The sequence below is a fragment of the Bombus bifarius genome, unplaced genomic scaffold (assembly GCF_011952205.1).
Source record: "Bombus bifarius isolate JDL3187 unplaced genomic scaffold, Bbif_JDL3187 scf7180000009627_frag, whole genome shotgun sequence".
Lineage (NCBI taxonomy): Eukaryota > Metazoa > Arthropoda > Insecta > Hymenoptera > Apidae > Bombus > Bombus bifarius.
The window spans coordinates 76-19,733 of NW_022885242.1; the positions used below are offsets into that span (position 1 = coordinate 76).

Below are 19,658 nucleotides of genomic sequence, written 5' to 3' on the forward strand. Positions count from 1 at the left end.
GGTTGTCGCCACGAGCCCAAGCTCATTATCACAAATCTCGAACAATTGTAATCGAGTTAAGTTATAGAGGCTAAAATATTGAGGGTTTTCCGATGAATTCCAAAGGAAGGCCCCGGTGTCCTTTCATCTCCGACATATATATTTTGTGGCATGCTTGTAAAATCTAGACATCATTCTTTTGGTAGCTTTTTATGATTGTATCACAATTTTAAGATTAATTAAACGAATATTTAATAATGATTTTAATATCGAAAGTAACGATTATTATACTACGAATTTTTATATGAATAGAGTATGTTAGAATATGTGAAACATAAGATCCGGTCAAGTAATAGGAACAAACGAAAAACAGTTTTGTACGAAGAAAAACAAGAAAGATATAAAGAATAACAGGCTTTGTTTTCGAGAAAATTGATCTTGGAAATCTGTTTGAAACATGTAAATTTGGTTAGTTACCGATTAAGCAGAGGGAAGTTATTCGACGTGCAAAAATAAGAGAAAAATGTGGAATAAGATCTTTCCATATAAAGCTTCATTTTCAAGAAAAACGAATTTCTTCGTGCTCAGTTGATAACACTGTTCAACACGTAATTTTGCAACCTTCAATTTCTTTTACCACCGTTCCTGGTATGCCATCTACACCAACCGCTTTATTCCGGTTCATCTCAGCTCCGGCATCCAGTAGCGCTTCCTTCGTGATCAAGCCCTCGCTGACACTAATACTCCCGTGGGTTCTACTTATATTTCCCCTCGGTCTCGTTAAGAAAAGCTACGTCATGATAGCTCTGTACGCCCTTCGCTATGGATCCCTGCCCAACGAGGCACAGAACTCCTTTCAACCCTTCTCCTTGTTGGTTCGAATCAGTTTCCTCATCTGCCTCTTCTTTTTCCGCAACTCCTAAATCCACTGTGCCGCGTCTCCAGTTCCTCTCGCCATTGCTCTCTAGCTCTTCTTCTCGTCGTCATCACCTCCTTTCTTAACTTCATCGACTGTTCACTCCGCCAATAATTATGATTTTTCTTGCTCATCGGAGGATAAACCCTTTTTAATTCGGAGGTACATGAGGTTTCCACTGTAACAGCATACATCGAGCCCTCCTGCATAGATGTCCCTCGGTACATGTTACTAAGCTTTCCTAATTAACCATTGCCACCAGGTGGCCCACTTAGTCAGATTGACACATACCATTTCATATTGAATAATACTTCACTTCATACATGTAGATGGCACCACTCCTTAATGTATCATAAAGCCCCTAAAGAAGGGGCCCGCTTACCTATTGGCAACCGTATGACACGTGCGCGTCTCATCACGTCGTTCAAATTATTATGTGAGCCCTACTTCCTACACTCCATTGCATATAAGCATTTGCATTTGCATTTCCCCTATCCCATCAACTCACAGTTGACCCTAGTGACAAGAAAACCTCACCTTGCCCCAATGCTACCACCCACATGTATCTTCTTCAATTCATCGATCTACTAATATTCATGTGCCAATCCAGCAGGTATTAATCGTGTCGAAGCCACCCAAAGGGCAGTGTTAGTGTATTATTGTGTTCCATCGTGTGCAATTGCATTCTCTATCATACTTCATAATCTTACACCATTTAAATCTATTATATTAATTATCATCTCGAAGCCAATATTAAATACTGTTGCGTTGAAAATTAATACAAAACCATTCTCGTTATTCAATTAAAAGTAAAATAAATAACGACTAAAACAAAAACAAAACACGATAAACAGACTTAGCGTGATGAGTTATTGTTATTAAAGGCGTTTTTAATCTTTCCATTCTTAACCATTAATTTAATAGTTTGTAATTAATTAATTAATTAATTTGTAGTTATGAAGCTATAATAACTCATCAATAAATGCGAACAACCAACGTCCTTTCGAATTATCTACAACAACGTACTCACGCATATTAAACATTTACTAATACGTTATATACATTAATTTATTACTTTTTAAATTATCTACTGTTTCCTATTAATTCCTTTCTTTCTAATTCCACTCTCTAATTCTTTCACTGTTTTCCATTATGAACTGACTTTATCTGATGAGTCATTATAGTTCCAAACATATTTATCCTAAGCTATTGTATTTAAATTACTTAAGGTTGAAAATAAATTTCTTCTTAAAACTTTATATTTATATAGTTCTTCAATTATATTATGTAGTATTCTACGTGATACTCCTTCATTATATTACCACTCTTTATTATATTTTATTCAACTCTGGCTTCTCCTAATTCAATTCTAATTTTATTTCCTTTTAAAGTTTTATCATTTAAATTGAGATTCGTAATTGCATTTTCTATAGATACTCGACTTTACCAACTCCTCTTCATATTTTAATTCAATAATTCAATAATTTATTGCCTTATATTCTTTGATATTGTTCATCTATGACTCGTCACGCCACGATTATCGAGCATTACACTTCTTGTTTCTCTCACATTTAACATTAGATCCTCCAATTATTCCATTTATTTTTGTTCAGCGAAGATATTACCATTTAATTATACCCAAACATATTGTAACTCACTCACTCGATCATAATCCACGTCGACTCCCTTGTAATATACACCCTTTTTTTTTTTATTAACGTGGAGGAAATCCGCACTGACACCAGGTCGCTTCTGGGGAAAAGCGGCGTGGTAGTGCCGGACTCCAGCCGACTAAAACCTCCACGATGACCGCCCCGGCTGCGATTGAAAGGGGCCCGGGAATTGGTGTGAGCGATACACCGCCCCCCCCCGCCTAATACCGCCGCTTGATGGAGCCATGTATCATACACCCTGATATTCACTTAATACTATTCCACTCACACCAATTCTCCTATCACCTCATCCCACTTCACACCCCTTACAATTTATCGTAATAATTCATTGCACTTCCCTCCCTCTTTGTAATCCACTGTAACCCATTGCAATTTTGTTGAAATTCGCACAAGCATACTGTATTTTCGACCAGTCGTGGGGAGACGCTTTTGCTAGGAAATGCGTCAACGGAAGTCGTAAATTCCCGTTACGATTGTAATAATCGATGCCGCGAACAGATCGATCCCCTGATTTCCATTGAGATAATAGGGGTGGTTGAGGTTGTATAACGCTGCGATTAACAGGGTTATAAAGTATGTATTTCCAACAACTTTACACAAGATAATAACGCCGATGCGTAAGAGGTAAGTGAAGAATAAATGGATTGCTCTTAGATGAGAGAATCAGTGTAGAGACGATGATTGATCTAAAGACAGAGCTCGCGTCCTGGTAGATATGTTGTCGTCGACGAAGTCTTGAGATGTTGGGTATGTTAGAATGGAGAGTTAACTGAACTTCCGCTCTCATGTAATTACGGAGGAAAGCTCGGTTTGTAGGTATTTTTTGAACGAAGGAAGGGGATTCGTTGTTCACACTTTTCGTTATGAAAAGTGAGGGTAACGGTCCGCGATGCGGCTTGATTATAACCCACGTTAATGCATAAAGGTATGAGGAAGAAGCCTCCTACCAACGTGGCTCATGGGTGACCTTGTTCATGGGAAAAACCAGCTTTGTCGTTAGACAAACATTCGTTTTTCCCATTAGGTGACTACCCGCTCTCTCCGTAATTTTTAATAGTGTCACACGCTCAGTAATGTCACATGTTGAGAAGCAGTAATAGGGTGGACAAAACATACTGCATGCCACAGCTATCGATACAATAACCAGATAGTAACGGAATAGCCGTCTCTGATATACACTCGGGGATAATCCCTACAGGGGGACTAAAACCTCAGCATAAAAACCTTTCCAAATTAGCGCTCGATATCTTTTTTATTATAGCACTCTGAACCCTCACTATTTTGGATTCGTACAATAAATTTTACTACTGTTAGGTAGATGATACATTTACACTGTACATGTGAATGTGTGTGTAAGCGTCAGAGGGCGTCCAGGTATCAGTTGAGACAAAGACGATTCGAAGCTGTTAGAAGAATCTGGTGGGGTCGGTTGACAACAAGCGTGCGTACAAGAGGGTTATCGAGGTCTTCGGAGTGTAATATATGTCGGAGATGAAAGAACACCGGAGCCTTTGGAATTTTGGATAATCTCGCAACATTGTAACCTAGAGTCTACTATAGCTGGAATTAAACAATTGTAGTTATTCAATCCGATTGTAATTGTTTGAGAGTTATGATAGTGAGCTTGTGCTCGAGGCGACAGCTAGTCGCCGAACGTAGCCGCGGTCACGGGATGAACGCTTTGTCTAACAAAGACATGGAGTAATTGTATAGCTCTCTTTAAAAATGAAATAGTTGTAACACACGGCAATAAACATTCCAACGGTCTCTGTCCCGTAACTCGCCACACGCAGACCCTATTCTTCGAGTAAGATGATTGCCAGATGTCGATGCGTCTCCGCAGTACATGTTCAGCTAGCCTGAGGGCCCGTTACAAATCTTAAGATTTAGCTAACTAAAGTCCTTCAAACAGACAAACAGTCTTTGTCCCAACTACGGGAAAATAGAGGAGACCTATTTTTCAACGAGCGGCGTCTCCCACTAGCAACTTTCCCTCGAGGGCGGCTAGCATCTTTTTCTAACCACCGATAGGGAGATTGACCAATTAGCAGCAATGCCAATTTTCCTTACTTTCTGAACGAAGGCTTTTCTCGACGAATCCGATGATCTCGTGTCCTTAGACACACCCCGTTATAGTTCTTCTTTGTGGCATCATCGGGACGGAAACTCACTCTCTCGCTTGCGATCTCATCGACGAAAATGTTGACACCTTACGGTCAGTGAATATCACCAAAGAATCTGACATAGAGTACGTACACCTACCATCCCGTTGGCTGCGTATTTGTTAGTGAACCTAAGACCATTGTCACTAGTGTTGCAAGTGTGTGATCATCGTCAGTTTGCGTCAACTCTGTAACCTTTCTGTTTGTGTCAATAAAAGTCACTTCCGTGGTCTAAGAAGATGGATAGCTTCAGTGAAGAATCATTACCTACCCCAAGTCCTCACCGTGATAGCGACTCGAGCCCGGACTCGGATCGTGACTCGACATGTCAATAGGAAAGGATGTACTTACTCTTAATAGGTGTGTACCCCTACGAGGTAAGACTTGGGCGAAGTGCGGTGATGTGTGAAGAAGGTTTCGATTTTAGGAGGTAGAACAGGATATCCTGAGAAGTGGAGTTTTATATTAAATTATATTAAAGTTATATTAATTTTATAATAGTAATATTATTATTATGGCAATAAACATTGTGCAGGTACGATGAAGTTTAGCATTTTTTACCTATTTAACAGCAGATAGTTTATTGTAATTGACTATAGAGTTTATACGATTAATTGTTTACTAATATCGACTACAGAAGGAGGTTTTTAACTCTCCATATATCTATCAATGTTTATGTGTTTTATTAATTATTACTTGGTTGTAAGCATATATGAAGGAGGTACTTACTTGCTTTTACTAATGTACTTACTTGAGAGGTAAGTCTTGGCTTGCGTAGTGTTTAGGGAACGAGGTTTTTGATATCTAAAAATTGACTTTGAATTATTATTCATGAAGTGGATCTCGCTAGGATATCTATGCTCATTTTAATAATGGACCATTGTTACTTGATTTGTAGAGAGAGTTAGTTTATATTTAGTTTTTATATGTCGGAGAACAGTCAGGAACAGGGTTGTGGGCGTTTGATAGACCTCCCTTGGAGTTGGCCATCGTTGTGTGATAACGAAGATACGGCCTGATGCTACGAGTATGGACATTACCGATTCGACAATCAACAGCGGTGGTTGGGCACTTGTGATGTTAGTGACGTTGGTCTTAGGTCCGATGACGAATCCACGGTCAACGGGATGAAAGATATACTTGCTCTAACTCAAACTCACTGATCGTCAGGCGCTGCTCCCTTCGTCGGTGGGATCTCAGGAAAGAATGAATTTTCGTTTCAATGATGCCACAGAGGAAAACTATGATGGGGTGTGTCTAAGGACACGAGACCATCGGATTTGTCGAGGATAGCCCTCGTTCCGAAAGTAAGGGAAATTGACGTCGCTGTCAATTGGTCAGTTTGGGACAAAGACTGTCTGTCCGTTTGGAAAATCTTAATTGCCGGAAAAACCCAGGTTTTGTAGCGGGTCCTCGGGCTAACTGGATTTGTGCTGTGTACGTGCCTCAACATCAGGTATTCATTGTCCGAAGGAACCGTTGGAATGTTTTACTGTCACGTACCTCTATTGGTATTTCTTTTAACGAGGGTCATACTATAACTCCACACCTTTGTTAGGCGAAGCGCCCGTCCCGTTGACCGCGGCTACGTTCGGCGACTGGTGGTCGCCTTGAGCCCAAGTTTATTATCACAAATCGCAAACAAGTACAATTGGGCAGGATGACGGCAGATTGTTTAATTACGACTGTAAACTTTAATTACAATTTTACGGATTTTCCCGAAGTTCCAGAGGGAAGGCTCCGGTGTCCTTTCATCTCCGACATATATGTTTGATTCTACTTACTATATAATGACAATAAATTTATATTTTATGTATTTATGTATATGAGGTACTTACTTTGAGTGATAGTGATAAATTGATGATGGCATGTGTCTAGCGAAGGAGGTTTTGATGCCTGTAAGCAGGCCTCGAGTTAGTTTTGTTAAGAGGATTATTATATTCTCTTGTTTGATTTTGACTATGTGATTGTTATGTTACGCTTTATGCTTTATATTTATTTTGTCTACTCAAATAGATGTACTAGGAATGATGTACTTACTTCTAATAAGTGCGTGCTCCTACGAGGCAGAGAATTGGGTGATGAATGTGTTGAGGAGCAAAGAAGGAGCTGATCTTAGAAAGTAGAATGAAGAATTATCCTGCGAAGAGGAGTTTATTTTAATTATATTATTATATTAATTGACATTGAGTAGGTATTATGGAGTGTAGAGTATTTTTACTTATTTATTAGGATACTGTTATTATAATCGACTTTTGATTTTAGAGTTGTACGATTAAATTGTGTTATTAATAATTGACTAGAGAATAAGGCTTTAACTTTCCATATATCTATCAATGTTTGTGTGTATTATTAATTATTACTTCGTTGTAAGCATGTATGCAGGATGTACTTAGTTGCTTTACGTACTTATTCTTACTTGAGAGGTAAGCCTTGGCTGGCGTAGTGCTAGGTGAGCGAGATTTTTCGATATCTGAAAGTAGATTTGAATGATCATTTAGTAAGTGGACCTCATTATCATATAATATATATTTTATTTATTAATGTACTATTAATATGGTACTATGAGATTTATTATATATTAGGCTATTTTACTATAATAGGTGACTATGTATTAGGTATAGTTATTATGTTTTAATAATTGACTAGTGATATAAAAGTATGGAGTTTGGTTTTTGTCTATAGTATTATAAGGGATGTACTTACTTTAAGAGGTTGTGATATTAAGTGGGTTGCTTACTTACTGATTTAATTTATTTAATGGTTAACTATTGATATATAAGGAGGTACTTACTTCAAGAGATAGGGTTAATTCGAGGATGGTCTAACGTCATGCGAAGGAGGTCTTGATGCCGGTAGTGATAAACTAGTTTGCGATCGTTAGTGCTTTTAGCGGTGATTGATATGTTTATTAAGTGGTGAATTGCTGGTGGACGTGAGCGCACCAAGCCTGAACCTCACCGAGGGGCGCGGCGGGCCTAGCGCGCTTCGCCAACGCCACACGGAGTTCCCAGGCGATCACCCATCCAAGTACTCTCCGTGTCCGGCGCTACTTAACTTTCGTGATCTGACGGGAACGAGTGCACTCAGCGCGGCCAGGGCGTTGGCATTTCTATTTTTTACTTAACATGTTTGTAAGTAGTTGTAGCATGACTGTAATTTGTTGTGTTTGTTGTCTGAGTACTGCATTTTGCTCACATATTTTTGTTGACTGCAGCGTCGTTATTGTTGTTGTTTTGATTTTGGTTGTTTAAGGGTGGTGTTTAGTTAGTTACTTGTGCATAACTTCGGCTACCAAAGGTGTTGATGGGGTAGAACTGATGCCGATGGAATTTGACGAAATCGTTATTGTGTTTAAATGTTACATTCGTCCATTAATTGTCGTAGAATATCGAGACTACGTGATAAGTAACACACATTTTGAGTCGATCCGTTAATTTTCCCACGATCAATCTATCAAGCTACGAGACGAGAAATTTTTAATTTATAATAAAAATGTATGAGATTACGCTTTTTCGATGTACGCTTTTTCGAAGATCTGTAGCGCAAAGAACAATTCTCTCTCCAACGGTTTCTTTGATACATATTATAGCATCGCCGGAACACTGTTTACGAAAGGCCGACGAAACACATACAGTGTCGCGATAAAGCGTAGGTGCCGACGGGCCGAAAGTGTCGGGAAACTTCAATAGGCCTAATGGCCCACCGATATCCCTTTGGTCCTTCCGTAAAATAATCGGAAGAAGGCGTATATAACCAAAATAGCAGACGGTTACGAACACGTGCGTAGCGGGGATATTGAAAGATGACAAAGGGAAGAAAATTATTACTGGACGTCTAGGTTACATCATCGAGAACACAAAAAGGAAACAAATATGTCCTGACCATACAGGATCTATTGACCAAGTGCTCCCTTAAAATTCCTACTGTAGCGGTTCATGGCCATAAAGAAAGTTCCAGGGCTGAAGCGCACGTGCTGGCCTGTGAAATGTGACGTCCGAGGTCAGGACGTCGTCAAAGAATAGACCCTATGATTTACAATAAAGCGCAAGTGCTTTCGATAAAGGAAACTGATTCCCTACCCCAGAAGAAAACATTCTGTTTCAGGCACCTCGGTATCCTATATGAATGGCAACGAGGAAAGGCTAGAGAGACGCAGAGAGATACAACTGATCAGTGAAGTCGAGTAAACGGTGAGTATGCGAAGAACAATACCAGTACGGCCCAGGTAACGCGTGCTGGTAAAACTATCAGGTCTTCCGCGTATAATTAATAAACTCATTGTTAAATCAATCCGCGGAGTATTTCTTTGGCACCGTACACGTCCTACCACCTCACTGATAAAATCGAAAATAAAATCTAAGGAATATTACAACAGACGGATCAATAAACAAAATTTCAAAATGGTAGATTTGTTACATTTAATGAAAGAACTTAGTAGAGGGAAATCTGAAACGGATATACAGAACCTCATAAAGTTCCCAATATTTTCAAGTACCATAATATTGAAATCGAAGTAAAAGGAATGCCATGGTCAATACATATAAATAAATTAAAATTAACGCGCTCGCAATAGATAGTGACGAGCATTCAAACAGGCGGACCAAACACAACAAACAAAAGCAACACGTTAATAATGAAAACTTTTCCTATTATATACAGTACGGGCATCGTTTTTTATGAACAAGAACAAGGAGAGGAACTCTACGGTCCTTGGGATGGAGAACTTCCAGCCTATCACCCGGAGGTGTATGGATAATTACTCACTTACTGTTACCAATTACTCCAACACGCTTATTAAAATATCTTCGACCGTATCATTTGTCAAAACTGTTATTACAATGTAGATGAAATGCCAAAAGCAAAAAGGAATCGTAGACGTAGAGGCTATAATCCAGAATGATCGAGCTCTGTATACGACTGTTAAACTCGATATTTTGTTATCGAACTCACGATAAGAATAAATATAATGACCGAGCCCTTCTCGCTGGGGCATTCGATTGTTGCATATTCACTACCGTAATCTCCAGGTCGCATTGACAAATTTTGAACAGATGTTACGATAATAAAATGAGCCGTGACACTTTAACAATTTATGATTTTACAATCCGCGGGAAAATAACATACTCAATATTCTGATTTGTGACTCAACAAAAATAAAGAAACACATTTATACGTCCTCTGTACTGCATATCTCGTTGAACATGTGGAAAATCGCTAGTAGCACATAGATTATGAAGATACATTTTGCTTGTTATGATATAGTAATCCTACTTTTTCAGCACTGTATCATATTTGGATTTAGGCTTGAAGAACGCTTCTACTTTACTAGTGTTGCTGTTTTTAAGATCTGTTTCTCGTAGTAGGTCTATAGAATTGTACTATATATTCAATATTACTTTATGAATTATTATGAAAATATTATTATGAAAATTATGTAAGAAAATTTAAATAAAAGGCAAATTTGAGGTAACAAACTGATAGAGCATGTTATATAAAATATGTTGTAAAACGAATAAACTCACTTCACTTCACTTTTCGTTCACTTTTTATAACACTTCGTGCTTTGCTTTTTTGTAAAATGTTTCGACGTATTCATTTTTTTATTATTTTTATGCAAAATTATGTTATTCTGCCAGAACTTTGTAATTTAATTCTCTCAAGTTAACTTACTGTTTGAAACTGACTCCCTTCTGCGAAAACATTTTTTGACTAAATTTACCCAGATATTTTCTGTATCCAATACTCAGATCCGATGAATATTCGGAGCAGTTCAAGGCTTGAATTTCGAAAGAGGTCCCGGTGCACCTTTATTAAGCGTCAAGTAGGCCAAGGTGAAGAAATTTACCTTTATATATGATAACAGAGTTTATTATGCAGATCTAACAGAGTAACGGTACAAAATGTTACAGAATGATTCAAAGTATTACAAGAGACTGCGTCAAAATATTTTAACAGATTGATTCGAGCGCTTATTTTGGGGGGTTTTTATATCGTGCTTTCTATACTGTGTGACACTATCGTGGGGTTTTAGTCGGTAAGTCCGACACTACCCCGACAGTGTCCATGAGGATCTCCCCACGAAAAAAAAGTTCAAGGCTTGAATATTTTTAGAAAAATAATAATTTCACTGATCTTAGTATTAATTTCAGTGATTTCAGTAAAAATAAATGTAATTTTCAGTATTACTAACAATTTGTTTTATCCTCTTCCTACCACATTTTGAAATACAAATTTTTAAACCTAAAGTTCAATCTAACAATGAAGGTCATCATCGAGGTTGATACATGTTCCAGTTTCGAATATACATCAAAAGAAGTATTTCCTTTCTTAAGTTGAGGTCACGATAAGCATCTTCAATCAGCATTTTATTCTTTTGTCTTAATGGTGAAAACAAGTGATCGAAGAGATAGTACGCATCAAAATATAATACAATATGCTCAAATATACTACACAACCTGCTACAATATACTGCAAGAGTAATTGAGACCGAACACGGAAGACCAGGAACGATAGCGTCATAAGCAGCTTGTTCCTTTTTGTTCTTTATTTGGAGTTTTAGATTTCTTCCCTTACAATAAGTAGCTCTTTGTGATCTATCTGTTTCCTCTCCTTTTTCCATCTACTTAGGGACTCATTTTTTGGAATCCGCGGACACAGTACGTAATTGATCTTCATCGAGCAATCTTGTCAATACGCATCGTCATTTGCCACTCCCTCATTTGAAGAGATTTGATGATAGTATTCCTATTACGGCATGTATATATTTCATGATATGGAGCAATATCATATGATGGTAATAAAAATTTCTCGAACGATAATCCATTTATTTATATTTTTCAATATCTGTCCTTACGATTGCGTATTTATTTGTTCCACGTATCATATTTATCTATTTGCATAACTGTAGGTGACATTTTTTTAAACAATTTTGCTAATATTTCATAACTTTTTAATTCATATTTCAAAGTGGTAACAGGTGTTTCTTTCTTTTCAAGTCTCCTCCATATCGGGCTTATTTCTAGTAGCCACGCTTGCTTACAAAGCAATTTTATATCTGCACAAGAATATCTTTCAGTACATTTTACTATGTGGTTTACAATATCTGTATTTTCTAATAAGTGGTTGCTAAGGTATAATTTGAATATACCAAGTCGAGCAACTTCATTGGGTAATGATACGTATATTTGCTTTTCGAGACGCCTGAGTAAAGCTGCATCAATGCCCCTAATAACATATTTACAATAAATATTATCGTTCTATTATACTAATAATAATGAAGGAATACTTCAAACAACACAATAACATATTTGGAATTTGGAGAAATATTACGATATTTTCTACTTAGAAAACATTGAAATAACGTGATATACGTACCAAGGGGAATTAGTTGTAGCCAGAAGAACTACATTAGAATTCTCATTAGACACTAATCCATCCAATCTAGAAAGAAGTTCTGACCTGAATCTCTTTGCAGGTTCAGACAATATACAGTCTCCTTTATTTGTGGCGATCCAGTCAATCTCGTCGATAAAAATAATTGTAGGCGAATGACTATAGGCAAGTTCAAATAAAACCTGTTCAGTTTAACAAATTTTATTATTATTCATTATTAAAATTATTATTCATTAAATATTATATTCGAAATTCCTTAAATTCATTGCCTCATCACGAATATGATATCATTTCGTTTTCCAAACAACTATTCTATTTATATATAAATGACGAAAAATAAAATCAAATCTTTTTATACCTAGAATCTCTCCTTCATAGACAAAGGAACAAAGAAACTTACATAGACAAAGCAACTTACACGTATATACTTCTCGGAATCGCCTCTCCATTTGCTGACCAATGAGCTGGCAGTTATGTTAAAAAAAGGTGCAATGGCATTCTGTCGCGACTGCCTTCGCTAACTTCGTTTTCCCTGTTTTGTATATTTCTTGTAAACACGTACAGAAATGAAAAGAGTACGAGTATCTTACCTGTACCAGGTGGGCCGTACAGCAAAATACCTTTCCAGGGGGAAAACGGGCCATCAAAAAAGATATGATACTTAAGGGGATACACAACGGCCTCCTTAACAGCGGTTTTACATTCCTCTAGGCCTATAACGTCATCCCAATGTACATTTAATTTGTTTACTATGATCTCCTGTGACGATACAAAGATAAAATGGCGTCTTCTCTATATTAAGTAAGTGTTACGTAATTTGATATTTGAAGCGTTACTGAAATCACGTCATTGTCGATATACGTTGGACGGTTTATCGACGGGAATTTTATCGTTTAAAAGCTTTACGATACGTATATTAATCGAAAATAACTTACGCATGAGATGTCCTCAGCAATCTTTCGTAATTCCGGATTATCTGAATAAAGCTTTGCAATGCATTTCAATATCTTCGATTGCATGGATTGTTCCATTGGGACGTTAAATAGCTCTTCTGATGAACGTCCATCACTCTCATTGGGGAATATTGACGTCACTGTCATTGCGAGATTAATATGATTCGCATTATCATCAGTTATCTTCTGCTGTAGATTCGTCTCTTTCACAGGCTCACTTCTCGCTTGTTTACTAACAGATTTGGCTTTTGTCTCAATACTTCTACAAACACTGGATCATATTGTAATACGATACGTTGAATACGATACGTTGAATACGTTGAATACCGTTTAATATCGTTAAATAATTTAAATTCTTACGTTTTGCTTGCATTTGTCACTTCCCTCGTCATTTCCCTTCCAGCTATTTTCTTACACAATATGGGATATTTTTGAAATTTCATCTTGTAATAATTTTCATACTCTGCAACGATAATTTCCAAATCGATGTTGTCGCAAACCCGATGTTCGGGAGATAGACGAGCTTCCCGGAATAATACATCGCTAACGTCTATATACATAAAAAAATGTAGTTTTTAATTAATTATAGTTTTTAACTAATTAAAAATATTTTTCGCAATGACTGAACACTATAAGATAACCATCAAACAATTGTTTTATCTCTAGGTAAGACAGGCAAAAGAATGTATTTACTATATAAATCCTCGAAGATAATTTCTTGTCTTCTGCTTTTTAATTTCCAATTTTTAGATGGATAAGAATAATTTGAATTTATACTTCATATATTTGTTTATAACTAGTTAATCTACATAATCGATTGAGTTATTCTTAACTACTGAATTACCGATGTCGAATTTTCAAATTTGGTTTCGCCTTCTCTTTCCATGATGTCCACTGATTTCTATTTCGATTGGTCACTGACACTATTCAAAAGAATTGGAACTAGGAATATATTTTAATTATAATATACTCACCCATTGTGTTCCAAATAATCACATACAAGGTATAATATGTTCCGATGACGTTCCGAAATACGACTCTCCTCCTAATGCAACATGGATATAGAAAGATGGATGCAACATGGAAATAGAAAGAGAACACCATGTATAGATACTTCCTGTCCATGTTTAATCAGGCATGCACACTAGTGGACACTGACGCTGCTCGTATACCGCTGTTACATATTTCCTGTACAAGTGCGCGTCATTAGACAAGGACGGAACATCCTCTCTCTACTTCTCTATCGCGTTTTTAGTTCGCTCACGCGCTCTGTACTCATATCTATTACATTTCCACCCTAGGCAGCGGCCGTGCAGTGACTTACAAAAGTTCCGAACGGTTCCATCCTGGGCGGACGGTTAATTGCGTTCGGTACTTCGAGGCAGGAAGGTGAGTACAGAATCGCTCCTCTTAGTACTCTTATTAGAAGTGTTATCATGGAATATAAGTTTTTTCAATAAATTCTTATCGTTTTACGATCTTTCTAGAATACAATGACGTCAGCAATCGATCATTTTCGCGAATTTATTGTAAATTAATTGGGGGAATATCTGGAGTTCTTTATCGGTTTCGACTGTAAAATCAGCAACTATTCGAATTTTTCATTCATAATTGTGACATTTTCGACACTTCCGTTGCCAAGACCCTCTTGAGAGATTTTTGGCACGTTCCATCACCCTTGTTAAACGAGTGCACATTGGTGGATATATTGATTTTAAAAACCAATACGTGTACGAGATTTATTATCTCACTGGGACAAAGAAATCCGTTTTATTCGCGAATTTTCCGTGTTTCTTCTTAATTTTCGTGAGTGTCTGGCGCGGAGCATTATTTGAATGAACTTTTCATCGTTCAGATTATATTTCGTTTAAAAAGATTGAAATTGATGTCGAGAAGAAATGAAACAAGGTGCTCGGGCATTCCATCGTTTCCCGGGGAAAGAGAAATATGAAAAAAACGGTCGTTCTTCCTTCTGCCATTTTCGTCCATTACCAAAATGGTATGACCCAAATGTCCCGGGCCGTGAATCAATCAAGCGAATTTTGAATAATTTTTGAATAATATCCAGTTAATAATTTGTGAAACAAATTAATTTCATTTTATCGTTGGAAACAAATTAGTTGGATTTTTCTTTCTTTAGCAGTTTTCGCCTGAGTTGACCTGACGTGCTACTTCAGTTTCCATCATCGCTTCTCGAAACTTCCAACGTCCTTGGTGTTGGAGTCTCCTTGACCAGGTGAGTACATAGCTTCTAGATACTCGTCGCTGTTCATCCTTACGAGCCTCTCGAGAAAAATCCGCAGTTAATATTCTGCTAATCCCTGCTGCTTTTAAAGACCATAAGTAGTCGTCCGTAAGGTTTAAAAGATTTCGAGTAGATTTGTATTACGTATTTTATCTTCTAATTTTTAAAGAGAGGGTCGTGTTTAATCAATTGAAAATGACGAAACTGTAATGGGACATTATTATCAAATATTAAACGTGGTTCCATTGGGTACTTTTATGGTCTTTGCGAGATATATATGCATTATACGTTGCTACTAGCAACGCGTAGCGATGAACGATGGAGAGCAGTACCTTCGTTATCTCGTCTCGGTTGTGTACATATCAGTAATGCACAGTACTCGTACTAAATATCTTACAAATTCCATACAGATTTTCAGATTAGTTTCGAATAATACCAACACGACCATGATAGTCACAGTACAGTATTAAATGGTGCCACTATGCATAATACACTCCTAAAATGTCTCTACAAATATATTTGTCCGAATATTTTTGTCAGCTACTATATCCTAACCACGGTTTATTAAACAATATATAGATTTAAAAAAGAATATATAACGATATTACTTGTTTAGGCTAGATTGGTTTAACTTGTATAGTTTTAGTAACTGTGTAAGATCAAACAAGAACTTATCGTTAGTTTGGCGAGATCTGATTACACGAAGCAACATAATTGCTTTGAAACTCAGGACAGAAAACAATGTCAACCGGTAGACGCGTTTGTCTGGTGAACGTGTAACGCGTGAATAATAGATAGCGACAATCACGCGAACGCTAGTTACAGCTGACTTGGCTTACATTGTAGCATTCAAACTAGAGTATACGAGCCGTAAGCACTATTGAAAGTTCAAAAGCCGACTAGTGAGCTTCATCCTATCTCATTTTTTAATCAGGCGATGGATCGACGAATCGTATTGATTTCGAGGATTATTATAGTTCTGTGGAAATTTTAAAGCGTGGTTTGTCTAATCTTGTCTCGTTAGCTACAGACTCTTTGGCGAGCAGCCTGAAACTTGATCCAGTTTCGAGAAAATGAAAAATTCGTTTCTTCTCTTTGCTTCCCTGTTCCTTCTTTCCTCCTTTTTCCCTTTTTACATCGCGTTAGGATCCGTTAAATAATATTGACTGCCGTGGACGCTGGCTGAGAAGTGCACTTTATAACTATCTTTAAAATCACTGACGTCGATGAGGACAAAGGTAAGTTAGAGGGTCATTTATCTGAGCTGGTGTTATTCGACCTGAACCCTGCAGCTTTTCAGAGTTTCTTTCGTTTTTCTTTTAAGAGCAGAGATGTTAACTGGTCTCTTGTTACGTGTAAGAAGTATGTACTAAAGCTTATTTATCACCAATTGGATGCTCAAAGTCGAGATATACATACCTATATTATATTAATACGTTACAGAAGATTACGCGTTAGTTAGCTTATGAGAATTTATAGTGTGTCACAGATCACAAAAGCAGAATGACTACTTTTTCATAAACGATATATGTATATGAATTGAAAGTTTAACTATTACGTCACATACTTCTCTCGATAAAGGTCGTCGAGTGCATATTGTTAAAGAATATTAGCCATTTGAATTCAATAGTTTCGAAGATACATATACATAACTGTGTGCGTATATATATAATATACGTATAACAGCCAAAGTTCAGCTCTCAAGTGTACGCAAAACTTTTATGTTCATTTTACGCTATACCAGTATGTTTCATGAATTTGTTTGCTAACAGTATCGAAACAAATAACAAGCAGAGGACGAGCTATTCATGAATTGTTTTGCCAGCGTGTACGCTCCCAATATTTTCTATTTGAGAAAACATACTTGTTGCTATTGCAACTACAAATATCTTTACAGTCGACGCTTTTGCCGCGAATCATTGGCTAACATGTAAAATCGAGAAAAAACATGGTTTATTGTGATGGAAATGTGGAAAACCGCAAAACCGATATAGAAGGGAAAATAAAGGAAAGGAAGGTAGGGATAAGTAGAAGCTTGGGGCCAAGTTTAATTCACTGAAACGGAGCTGCTTGTATTATCGCAAAACAAAATTGCCAGTACGTCATTTCCGTACTCTCGTCCTCGCGAAAATGGTTTTGCTCGTTAAGAAAAAACGAAGAGACAGGGAAGAGAGGAAAAAGCAAACGGAGAGCGCTTTTAAAAAGCTGGCGAACCGTGTGTTACCACAACGAGATACGCGGTGCTATTTGTCGCTTTAAATTGTGTCGCAACTCGTTTTTGAGATCTTTGCCAGGGACGCGTTAAAACACGCTGCAAATATATTTCTGGCTTTTCTGGGGTTTAACTGAAATATGACAAATAACGTTGTAAAACATATGTACTTATGACTTACAGAGTAATTGAGTGTACAAAATATAATAGCCAGCGATTTAGGGCTTTAAAAGATCAAAAGAAAAGAAAAGAAAAGAAAAGAAGAAAGATAATATGTTGCGGCAGTTTAAGTCGATCTAAGAAAATAGATAACGGGAGGGGGGGGGGGCAAAGCTAGTTAATCTGGAAAGAATCCAAGCGTCAATTTCAAGCATTTACAGAGAATCAAGCGGGCTGGTTAAGGTCGTGAGTTGAGCAATTATCCCGCGTTAGGTTCAATCAGGTTAGTCCCACGCGAAATTGATCCAACCATGCGAAAACGAGTGTATTCTGATTTCTGTCGCAGATACTTCTGGCTAGTGCAGTACCTACACGGTGGTTGTTGAAATAACCGCTTCTCATCTATTTTCCGCAGCGCGGACATCATCCTTTGATCCCTTACGACTAACAAAGTTTTCAAAGATGTACGGCAGTTTGAGATTCTACTTGAAAATGATCATGATTGCGGTCTGTGTACCGCCTGCCCTTCTTTTTGTTCTTCCGTTAAAGACTGGTAAGTTGATACTGATTAATTATGCGATCGAAATCCTATATAATGGCTACAAAAAATATTTGCATCATTATTCTCGTTTCCTAATGAATCGCTGTTTTAATCAAGTTTTATATTGCATCAAATTTCTGTAGTTACACGAAAGTACTAAATTATAGAAAACTTGATATACACTGATTTAATTAATTGATAAATTAGTCGATATATAGGCATTATTATTTATTATATTATATATTATAGGCATTATATATTAGTAATGTATATATACACTTTTGAATTTTAGCCTTCTATTATTCTTATATCCTTTAAACGTCATTTCAAGCTACAAGCGACTTTAACTCAAATAGCTCGATTTCAAGTTCTAACGTATACTGTAAAGCACACTTGCGAAGTGAAACAGTAAACACGATATGAAAACTCTCTCCCCAGTAAGAAATCGAATATCCAATTTCAATCGTGCTTCATCGATAAAGCATCAATGCTACGTAGAAGCATCGTGGCAGCCGCAATGCGGATCCGTTGATCAAAAATTTCCTGGCACGATCGTTTTCGTAACGCTATTAGCCGTTTCAGTATCAGGGATGTTTTAAAAATCCGTATCGGATTGTACCATGAAGCGCAATAGCGCTTCGTTTATTTATTTACGAGAAGTGCCGATCAACTCGATTGCACTGCTCTTTTTTTTTGTCGAAACATACCTTTCAACGCGTTCACGCTTCACTTCATCAGCTATATCAGAAACGTTACACTAAAGAGTTACTCAACGTTACTCAAAAGGTTGCCAAATATTCGTGCTTTACCTTTTGTTTGTGTGACGTTCTGTAATTGGTTTTCCAATTCAAGAGGTAATTTATACATTAGTTTTTTCTTTATTTGGTTTACGATTATTTGAAAGAAAAGTAATTACGAGAGGAAACTCTGATAGACTAGCGACAAGCTACGTTCGGAACCGAGCGCGCTGTGAATTGACAATCGTAACCAAACATCGCGACACAGTTCACCACACTATGCGTACAGCATGATCACGCTGAGTGGCGTTGAAACGGTTAACGTAACTGCGCGTACGACCGTCGAATGGCAAAGATATTCAAGCTGAGAATCGTTTTCAGATGCTATAAACAACCGCTGTGCTGACTTTCAAGGAGAAACCATTCGACATGATCTTACGTTTGAGCCGGGGCCTTCGGTTTGCAGTTTCTGCGTCTGCTACAATTCGAGGCTGAAGTGGTGCATATCGATCGTATGCAACCCGCCCGTAGTGAGTATATGCTCATTACTTAAACACTTAACACAACCAGAGAGAAACTAAAGCACACCGTTAATGCAAATAGGGTACACAGCGATTCATCTAACTTGCCTTGAATTACTTTTGCAAAGAGAAACATGGACAGGAATAATTCTTTGTTACGAGTCG

At 37.3% G+C, this 19,658-nt stretch overlaps 2 long non-coding RNA genes and 2 pseudogenes across 2 annotated transcripts; 1 reads left to right on the plus strand and 3 right to left on the minus strand.

The window, feature by feature from the left end:
• Positions 1–5,137: 5,137 nt before the first annotated feature.
• On the minus strand, positions 5,138–7,557 carry LOC117215450. The gene is made up of 6 exons (XR_004489122.1): positions 7,525–7,557; positions 7,140–7,203; positions 6,771–6,870; positions 6,569–6,626; positions 5,482–5,545; positions 5,138–5,175 (listed from the first exon to the last, which is right to left on the minus strand). It is a non-coding gene; the product is annotated as an uncharacterized LOC117215450 (long non-coding RNA).
• Positions 7,558–7,699: 142 nt separating this feature from the next.
• Positions 7,700–10,264, plus strand: LOC117215451. Its single transcript, XR_004489123.1, has 3 exons — positions 7,700–7,864; positions 8,838–8,923; positions 9,393–10,264. It is a non-coding gene; the product is annotated as an uncharacterized LOC117215451 (long non-coding RNA).
• On the minus strand, positions 7,720–7,838 carry LOC117215453 (annotated as a pseudogene).
• Positions 10,265–11,596: 1,332 nt separating the features above from the next.
• On the minus strand, positions 11,597–14,528 carry LOC117215452 (annotated as a pseudogene).
• Positions 14,529–19,658: the final 5,130 nt, after the last annotated feature.